This window comes from Octodon degus, unplaced genomic scaffold (assembly GCF_000260255.1).
Source record: "Octodon degus isolate 3935 unplaced genomic scaffold, OctDeg1.0 scaffold00012, whole genome shotgun sequence".
Lineage (NCBI taxonomy): Eukaryota > Metazoa > Chordata > Mammalia > Rodentia > Octodontidae > Octodon > Octodon degus.
Window position 1 is genome coordinate 4935777 of NW_004524588.1, and position 8988 is coordinate 4944764.

The window sequence follows — 8988 nt, forward strand, 5'->3', positions numbered from 1 at the left end:
AAGAATATATGCAGTGTATTATTTGTTGAAACTGTACTTCCGATTTGATTTGAAACTGTCTCATTGCTATCTGTTTATCAATAAAACTTTGAAAAAAAAGAAAAAAAAAAAAGGACCTTGAAGCCAAGAAGAAACCCCCTAGCTCCTGAGGCTGCTGCAAGCACTGCATTCTGTACACACTGCTCTCCTGCCTGCGGTGGCCTCCCTGGCCTTCTGTTCCTAAATTTTTCTGTGTGCCGTCTCCAGTGCCAGCGATTTTCCTCTTTGCTAGACTACATGGCCTCAGTGTGAAAATGGAGTCCCAAGTTAGGAACTATTCTTCACAATTTCAGCTCCTCACGTCTTCCCATGTCTTTTTTCCAGCTCTTCGGGAGGCTCAAAGACTGAAATTATGGTGCTAGGCTGGCAGATTCAACCTTTATTTAGTAGTTTCCTCTCATTTTTGGGATTCCTATTTCTTGTCAAAAGAAAAATTGCAATGTTTTATAGTTGATCAGATACAAATAATGCTGAATTCACAGTTTAGTGATTATAATGGGTGCTTGTTAAACATTTGTTACTAAACTTTTTGTTTTGAACTATTAAAATTAATATCTAGAACCCAGTTTCTAGTGAATTATTCACTTATTTTATACTCTTGTCAGGCTGCTGCATAGTTGATAACCAGTAAGTCAAATTTCTATTGATTAATTGAGAAAATATATTCTGAGAATCTTATAAATAGCTGAGGAACTAAAAAAATGCAAAATAATATTTTTTGTCTTATTAAGTATGTATGTTTTTCCTTAAGGGTGTATTTGATCTGACTCTTTCTTTCAAAAGATGCATTCTTGGGGTTATAGGTACAATTGACATTATGTAATAAAGTTGATAAAAGAAAAAAAATAACTCCATAAACACATGGAAACTAAATAATACCCTTCTGAACAATCAATGGGTCACAGATACAATTAAAGAATTAATCAATATTTACAATCTAATGAAAATGCAGATACAACTTACCAGAACCTGTAGAATGCAATAGAAGCTGTCTTAAAAGGGAAATTTGTAGCAATAAATTCCCACATCTGGAAAACAGAATGAGCATAAATAATCTTATACTGCACTTCAAACTCCTAGAAAAAGAAGAGCAAGTCAAGTTCAAAGTCCAAAAAAGGCAGGAAATTATAAAGATCAGGGCAGAAATAAATGCAATGGAGATGAAGAAAACAATACTAAGAACTGTTTTGAAGAGCTGTTGAAGCAGTCAAAGAGCTGGTTCTTTGAGAGAAGAAATAAAATTAATAAACCCCTAGCCAACCTCATTTAAAAAAAGAAAGAAAAAAATCAAATTTAGTCAATGCAGAATGAAAATGTGAAATCATTACAGACCCTATAGAAATTGAGAAGATTATCACTACTTATTTCCAAAATCTTTATTCTCACAGTATGGAAGAAATGGACAGATTCCTAGACACATATGAACTACCAAAGCTAAATCAAGAAGATATAAAAATTCTGAATAACCCAATATCAGCCAATTAATTTGAAAATGTAACAAAACAGCTGCCATCAAAGAAAAGCCCAGGTCCTGACGGGTCACAGCTGAATTCTACAAGAAATTTAGGGAGGACCTAATGCCAACTCTTCACAAACTTTTTAATGAAACTAAAAGAGAAGCAATTCTTGCAAACTCATTCAGGGAGGCAAGTATGCTCTGATGCCAACCAAAAAAAGAGAACTACAGGCCAATCTCTCTCCTGAATATAGATGCAAAAATCCTCAAGAAAATACTAAGAAACCAAATGCAGAAAATCATCAAGAAGATTATACATTGCAATCAAGTGGCATTCATCCCAGGAATACAAGGATGGTTTAACATACACAAAGTCATAAATGTAATATACCACATCAACAGAGCCAAAGACAAAAATCACATGATCATCTCAATCGATGTAGAAAACACTTTTGACAAACTCTAATACTCATTCATGATAAAAACACTACAAGACAATCAGAATAGATGGTCTTTACCTCAACCTGATAAAAGCCATGTATGATAAACCAACAGCCAGCATCATACTTAATGGACAAAAGTTGAAAGCCTTTACTTTAAAATCAGGAACAAGACAAGGATGCCCACTGTCACCACTCCTGTTTAATATAGTTCTGGAAATATTAGCCAGAGCAATTAGATAAGAGAAAGAAATAAAAACAATAATGATTAGAAAGGAAGAAGTGAAATTATCATTATTAAAACATGCAATATTACTTTTCTGCAAGTAAAACTCAGCAATTTGCAGGCTTTGCGTTAGTAGTAAAGACTGAGTAGGGGTATTACAGTGGTCATCGGATATTCTGTCTTCTGTAAGCAGAAAAGAAATTAGAAATTAACACTTCAATCATCTAGGTGGGGCTTCTCTTCAGCTAAAGTATTTAGGGAAGGGAATAAGAGAAAAGGGAGACAAAAGAAAAGGAATCCAAAAGATGCCTGATCATAATATCACTGAGAAAAAAGACTAGCCTGTTAAGCTCAACAAAAGGAAATATACGCCTTCAAACACATAGTTTCATTTATAAACTATCATCATTGGGCCAGGAATATAGCTCACCAGCACAAGCACATGCCTGGCAAGTGCTAAGTCCTCAGTTCGATTCCTGGTATATATAAAAAAAAAAAAAAATTATCATTTTCTCAGGAATTCTCTAGAATATGTATGATTTTTCAGCACACTCACTTTGCCATGAGTGGTGCTTGTAATCCCAGCACTGAGGAGAATCACCATGAGTTTGAGGCTACCCTGGGCTGCACAGTAAAGTAAGTTCAAGGCCAGCCTAATATGCATAGTGAGATCCTGTCTCAAAAACATAATAATGAGCTTTTCTAATATAGTAAAATATTTGTTGGTGCTCCAAGATTGCTCAAAGATTAATAAAATTTTCTTGGAATTGAGTATGGTGAAATACAATATTCTAGACATTTTATCTTTTTTTTACGTATTTAGTACAGGGTCTACAAGGTCTCACTACACAGATCGGACTTGTAGTGATCCTTCCTGTTTTCAGGCTCCCAAGTGCAGGTATTACAAGCACACGACACCACACCCAGTCTCAGGTGCCATCTTAGTGCACCCCAGGGGCAGGCCCACACAGCACACTGAGGATCGAACCCTGGTCCCTGCATCTGCCTAAGCAGGTGCTTTAATCTGCTGAGCTATCTGGCTGGCCCTTCCTAGGGTGATATGCATATTTGAAAATCAAGAAACTTTTTAAACCAAGGAATTTCATAGCTATATATCATAGTACTTTTGGAAACCTGGCTATAAGCTTTGATTGTTACAGTGCTGAACAGCGTCCAGGAGATGGCAGCATTGCTAAAGTATACTACCACTTAGGGCCGAACTGCTCAAAATATTTTTCACAATTATCGCTGATGGACAGTAAGTTTCTTAAATGGAAATAACTTTTTGAGGTATGGACATCCTCAAATAACTCAACAACATGAAGAAGTTACTGTAATAATTATTACAATTATTATAAACAATAGTATGACTATATGAAAGTAGTTATTCAAGAGTTCATATACCCCAGTATATACCTGATAACATCCTTAAATCCAAAACAGGCATAACTTAGGGGCCAGGGAGATGGCTCAGTGGAATAAATGCTTCCCTGGCAAGCAAAAGGGCCTGAGTTCAATCCCTAGTTCTGCAAAAAAAAAACAAGCATATCTGTAAATGTAGATAATATTGTATAGTATCTATTAAAATTTGCATAAACCATAGTTTTAAAATCTTCCATTTTTGTATTAACTGTATTTAAAATCAATAATTATATATCATATTAAAAATAGTAGACAAATTCCAAAATGTGAAAGATATAAGATATAGACAGTGATTTTCAGAGTAATATTTCTGAAATGAATATATCATGAGATTAATAATAGATTGCACATTGTAAATAATTTACAAACTTAAATGAATATAACAATAAAAGTCGTCCAAAATAAAAATGAAGAATTTACAGATCAGTCATATAATATTTCACTCTGTGTCAAAATCAAGAAACTTATATTCATATGATTAGAACTCTAAAAGTAGAAAGAGGCAGGCAATATTTAAAGATAAAATCCTCCATTTTGACATTCATTACGGTGAGAAACAAGCTGGATGACTATAGGAAGTATTTAACAAATGTCTACAAAGGATCATGATTCAGATGTATTAAGTAATGAGAAGCTGGACTCCACAGACATTGCAGCACTTATTGCAGCCCACAGAGCAAGATGAAACCTTAAAAGGTAGAATTTTTTTTTTTTTTTTTTTTTTAAAAGGTAGAATTTTGATTGGGTGGTTTTTGGTTTTTGTGGTGGGATCTCAAGATGTAATCTAGGCTGGCTTTGAACTCGTTACATAGGCTACCGTGGCCTTGAGCTTGCTGCGATCCTCTTGATTCTGCACCACACGTGCTAGGATTACAGGTATGCACATCACATCTGCTAAAATAGATTTTTTTTCTAATTAAGCTTTTTTATTTTAGAGATAAGTAGTATCTCCAACATTCTCTTGATGAGTGTATAACCAACACCCCCACCTCTCTTAGCTCAAAAATAGTGACAGAGCTACCCAGAAAACTGTGGAGGGCCCCTCAGGGATCTGTGGCACAATGGGCAGCGTGGGACTGCCTGGAGCATCATCCCCACGTCCACTGGCACTGCCAAGGCCATAAGCAAGGTCATCACGGGCTGAGAGGAAGCTCAGGAGCATCGCCTTCTGTGTGCCCACACCCGAAGTATAGGTTGTGGATCTGACGTGGAGGAAGCGGGCACATAGGACGACATCAAGAAGGTGGTGAAGGGCCTGCCTGGGAAGCTGGAAATTCTGAGTTTGATTCCAGGTTCCCCACCAAAAATAGAAGGTGGCAAAGCAGGCATTAGAGGGCACCCTGAAAGGCATTCTGAGCTACACAGAAGACCAGGTTGTCTCCTGTGATTTCAACAGTGACCCTCACTCTTCCATCTGTGATGCTGAAGCTGGCATTGCCCTCAGTGACCAGTTTATCAGGCTCACTTCCTGGTATGACAATTAGTTTAGCTACAGCAACAGGGCATGGCCTCCAAGAAGCTAGTGCCCAACCATGTCCCAGTGAGCCCATGGAAGAGGAAGAAACCTCACTGCAGAAGTCCCTGCCCACCCAGCTCCAGCCCTGAGAGTCTTGCCTCCTCCCAGCCCCCATCCCTATCCCCTAGAAGTGGAGGGACCTAAGGAGCCCTGGCTCCAAGTACCATCAATAAAGCCCCACACACACACACACACACACACACACACAAATATATATATCCCCAATGACTGGATATGCAAATACTAGTCCCAGGGTGCTGGAACCCAGGTTCCTTTCCACTTGAAAGAGGAAGATGAGCAGAAGGGATCAAACAAGTGTGGAGATTTGAATTATGTCTATGCTCCCCCTCAGCACTGTTCCTTATTATAAGACTCCCTGTACATGGATTTGAGGCAAATGAGCCCTTTCATCTACTGAGAGCTTGTTTCATATAATGGCAAGGAAATGAACCTGTGACTGTGAGCCTAGTAACATAGGCAGTACAACAGAGGCTATGGACCACCACCACCCCACTCCACTCACCTGAAACTGGGCAATACCTGAGGGCCAATTCCCGAACTCTGTCCTAATGCCTGCTACCCAGAGACAAAGATAAGAAAGACAAAGACCCAAGGACCCACACTGGAAAATTCTGAAGTCTCAAACCAAACCAGAACTTCCACCATGACCTGCAGTAAAGTTTCTTCACTTGGAGCTCGTTGAAGTTTCATTATAGGAACTGCATCTCAAACATCCAATCATAATAGAGTGAATGTGGGAAGAAAGGCATGGTAAATATAGTCAGAATTATTCACACCTTATCAATCACGCTCCGGAAGACTCAATGGGGGTGCCCTAGGCTTTAAATTCTTTCTTTCTTTATTATGTATTTAGAACAGGGTCTACAGGGTCTCACTACACAGATCAGACTCACAGTGATCCTCCTGTTTTCAGCCTCCCAAGCACAGGGATTACAGGTATGCGCCACCACGCCATTTCAATTGCAGTCTCAGCACACCCTGGGGTTAGGCCAGCATGGCACACCAGGGATCGAACCCGGTCCCTGAGTCTGTCTAAGTAGGCAATTTAATCCACTGAGCTATCTGGTCAGCCCCACATTTTATATTCTTAAACCTAACACTTTCTTCCTTTCTTTCTTTCTTTCTTTCTTTCTTTCTTTTTTTTTTTTTTTTTTTTTTTCCACTAAGGTTCAAACTCAAGACCTTGTGCTTGTGCTTGCCAGGCAGGCACTTACGCCACTGAGCTATCTCCCTGGCCCAGCCAGGGAGCACTTTCAATGTTCATGACATTTTCCTTTCCACTCGCATGAGCCCGCTCACTATGAGCATACTGTCATATGATTAAAATTTAGCTGCTATTTCCTGACCTTCACATGCTATGTCTGCTTTTTGTTCATCGAGGACAAGGACCTAGAAACTCATCTGAGGCCCACCATCCCCCATAACACTAAGTGCCTGGTAGCAGTTTTGCCACAGCCAGCCAGAAGATAAGTCCTGGCTCCTGAGAGTTGTGCATCCCTATAGGCTCTTGGAATAAGGGACAGATTGCTTGTGGCTAGAGGAACCGGTGGGGCCACTTCAGCAGCTTCCAGGGACACTCTCCCTGCTTTCCTGTTTATGGCCAGCTGTCTATAAATGCTCTTGTTGAACTGGGGCATTTACTGGTAGGTAGTGCCCTTTGGGGAAGGGTAAGGACCTTTGCCATTTGTGGCCTTTTGTAATACTGCAGGTCATTTTGGGGCACTGACTGACATGAAAGAGGTTCAGAAGTAGAAAAATTTCCAAATCTTTGTTTTGTTGCCAAGCAAATGAAACTGTGCATGTGATGCTAAGTGGCTCATGACACTACAAAGAAAAGCTAACCTGCCATCAAATGTTATTTCTAAATGACTTCAGCTTTTATTTGTTTTATTTTTTCCCCAGCTGCACTGGGCCTTATGGGCTGAGCTACATCCCCAGTCCATTTTTCATTTTTTGTTTTGAGAAAGGGTGTTGCAAAATCACTACATTGCCCAAGCTTGTCTAGAACTTACGATCCTCCTGCCTCAACCTTTCACAGTGCTGGGATCACAGGTATGTGCCACTACACATGGTTAAAATTGTTTTAGCTCTTTCGTTGTTTTTTTGAGACAGAGGCTTACTACACAAATCCAGGCTAGCCTTTAAATCTTGCCTCTGCAATTCCAATTTTTTTTTTCTTTTTTTTCAGACAAGTTCACATGAGGTACTTCAGGCTGGCCTTGAGCTCACTATGTAGCCCGAGGTGAACTCAAAACTATAGTGATCCTACTGGCAGCTTCCCATGTGCTAGGATTACAAGCGCTCACCACCATGCCAGACTTACTGGTGCTTTTCTTTGTGGAAGGGGTTACTGCTTCTGTTTACTAGTTCTGGGCCTCTGTACTGAGCTACATCCCAGGGGTTTTTGTTTTTGTTTTTGTTTGTTGGGGGAAGGTGTTTTTGGGTTTATTTCTTTTTTTTTCTTTTTTTTTTTTTTTTTTTTTGGCGGAACCAGGGATTGAACTCAGGCCCTTGCACTTGCCAGGGAAGCGCTTATTCCACTGAGCCATCTCCCTGGCCCTTGTTTTTGTTTTTGATGAGATCTCACTACAATCCTTAGGTTGCCCAGGCTGGGTTCCTTCATTCTCCTACCTCACCCTCTCTGAGTACTGGGGTACAGGCATGCATCATCACCGAACTGCTTTATTCTCCAACACCCAGACTTGTAAAGGTTTAAAGACGCACATAAATAATGTCAAATTCTGAGCCAAGTATCAGCTAAGTACAGAGGATAAAATGCCTTAAAGAAAACCTGACAGGGGAAAGCTGTCAGCCTGACATGAAAACAGACAACCTCAGTGCACTGGAATGTGGTTGGATCTTATGCTATAAATCAAGGTGCCATGTAACTGGGAGGCCCAGGTGGCCTGACTCCCCCTGGGGTATCCAGAAGACTTATCCTGGAAGAGAGACTGAGCAGAGACTTTAAGAGGTGAGTAGGTGCCTGAAAGGACAACAGGACCCTGTGTAGAAAGAGAGACAGGCAGAAAGGGAAGGTAGACGGGAAACAGCACATGCTACCCCAGGAGTTAAGCAGAGCTGGTCTGACTCCTAGGGGAGATTTCAAAATGTCTGGAAACATATTCAGTTGTCACAACTGCAGGTGTAATAATGGCAGCCAGTGGGTGGCGATCAGAGAAACAGCTGAACGCCCCAGGAAGCACAGTCTTCCTCCCACGATAAATAAATCATCTAACCCAAAATAGTGTCACCCTGAGAAAAGGTTCTCACCACAAAGTGCATCTCTTAGAATGACAGGGTTACAGAGAGAGACAGGAGAGAGACAAGATGAGGCCACACAGATAAAGATGGGACAGAATTAGGGAAGCCTCACTGACTCAAAAGGGGGGGGGTGTAAGATTTTGTTTTAAATGTAAAAGCTGTACATGATCAGGTTTACACAGTACAAAAGTCACTGTGGCTGCAGGAAGAGAATGAATTGGAGATGACTGGGTTGAGAAATGACAAAGAGAATGTCAGTTTAATAATCTCACTTCCATTTTCTTTATCAGGAGACTAGCTTCCGAATGAAAAAAATAGAAGCAAGACCTATAAGAGGAAACTGAAACCTGAGATTGATGGCAAGATTGTTAACAGTACAAGCATAGTAGCTTCCCTAATGGTTTCAAGATTTCAGCAACGATAAATGAAAATACAGCATCTACACCTCATTGGCTGAATTCTGCTGCAGTATTTCCGCCTTACTTGGCCTGGGGTCTCACTTGACTCCATACCCTGGCTCCCATTCTTTGTAGAGTATAGGGTGGGCAATGGGAGTGGGGTTTGTTGAACTCCAGGCCTTAACACCGAACTACATCCCCAGCCTTTG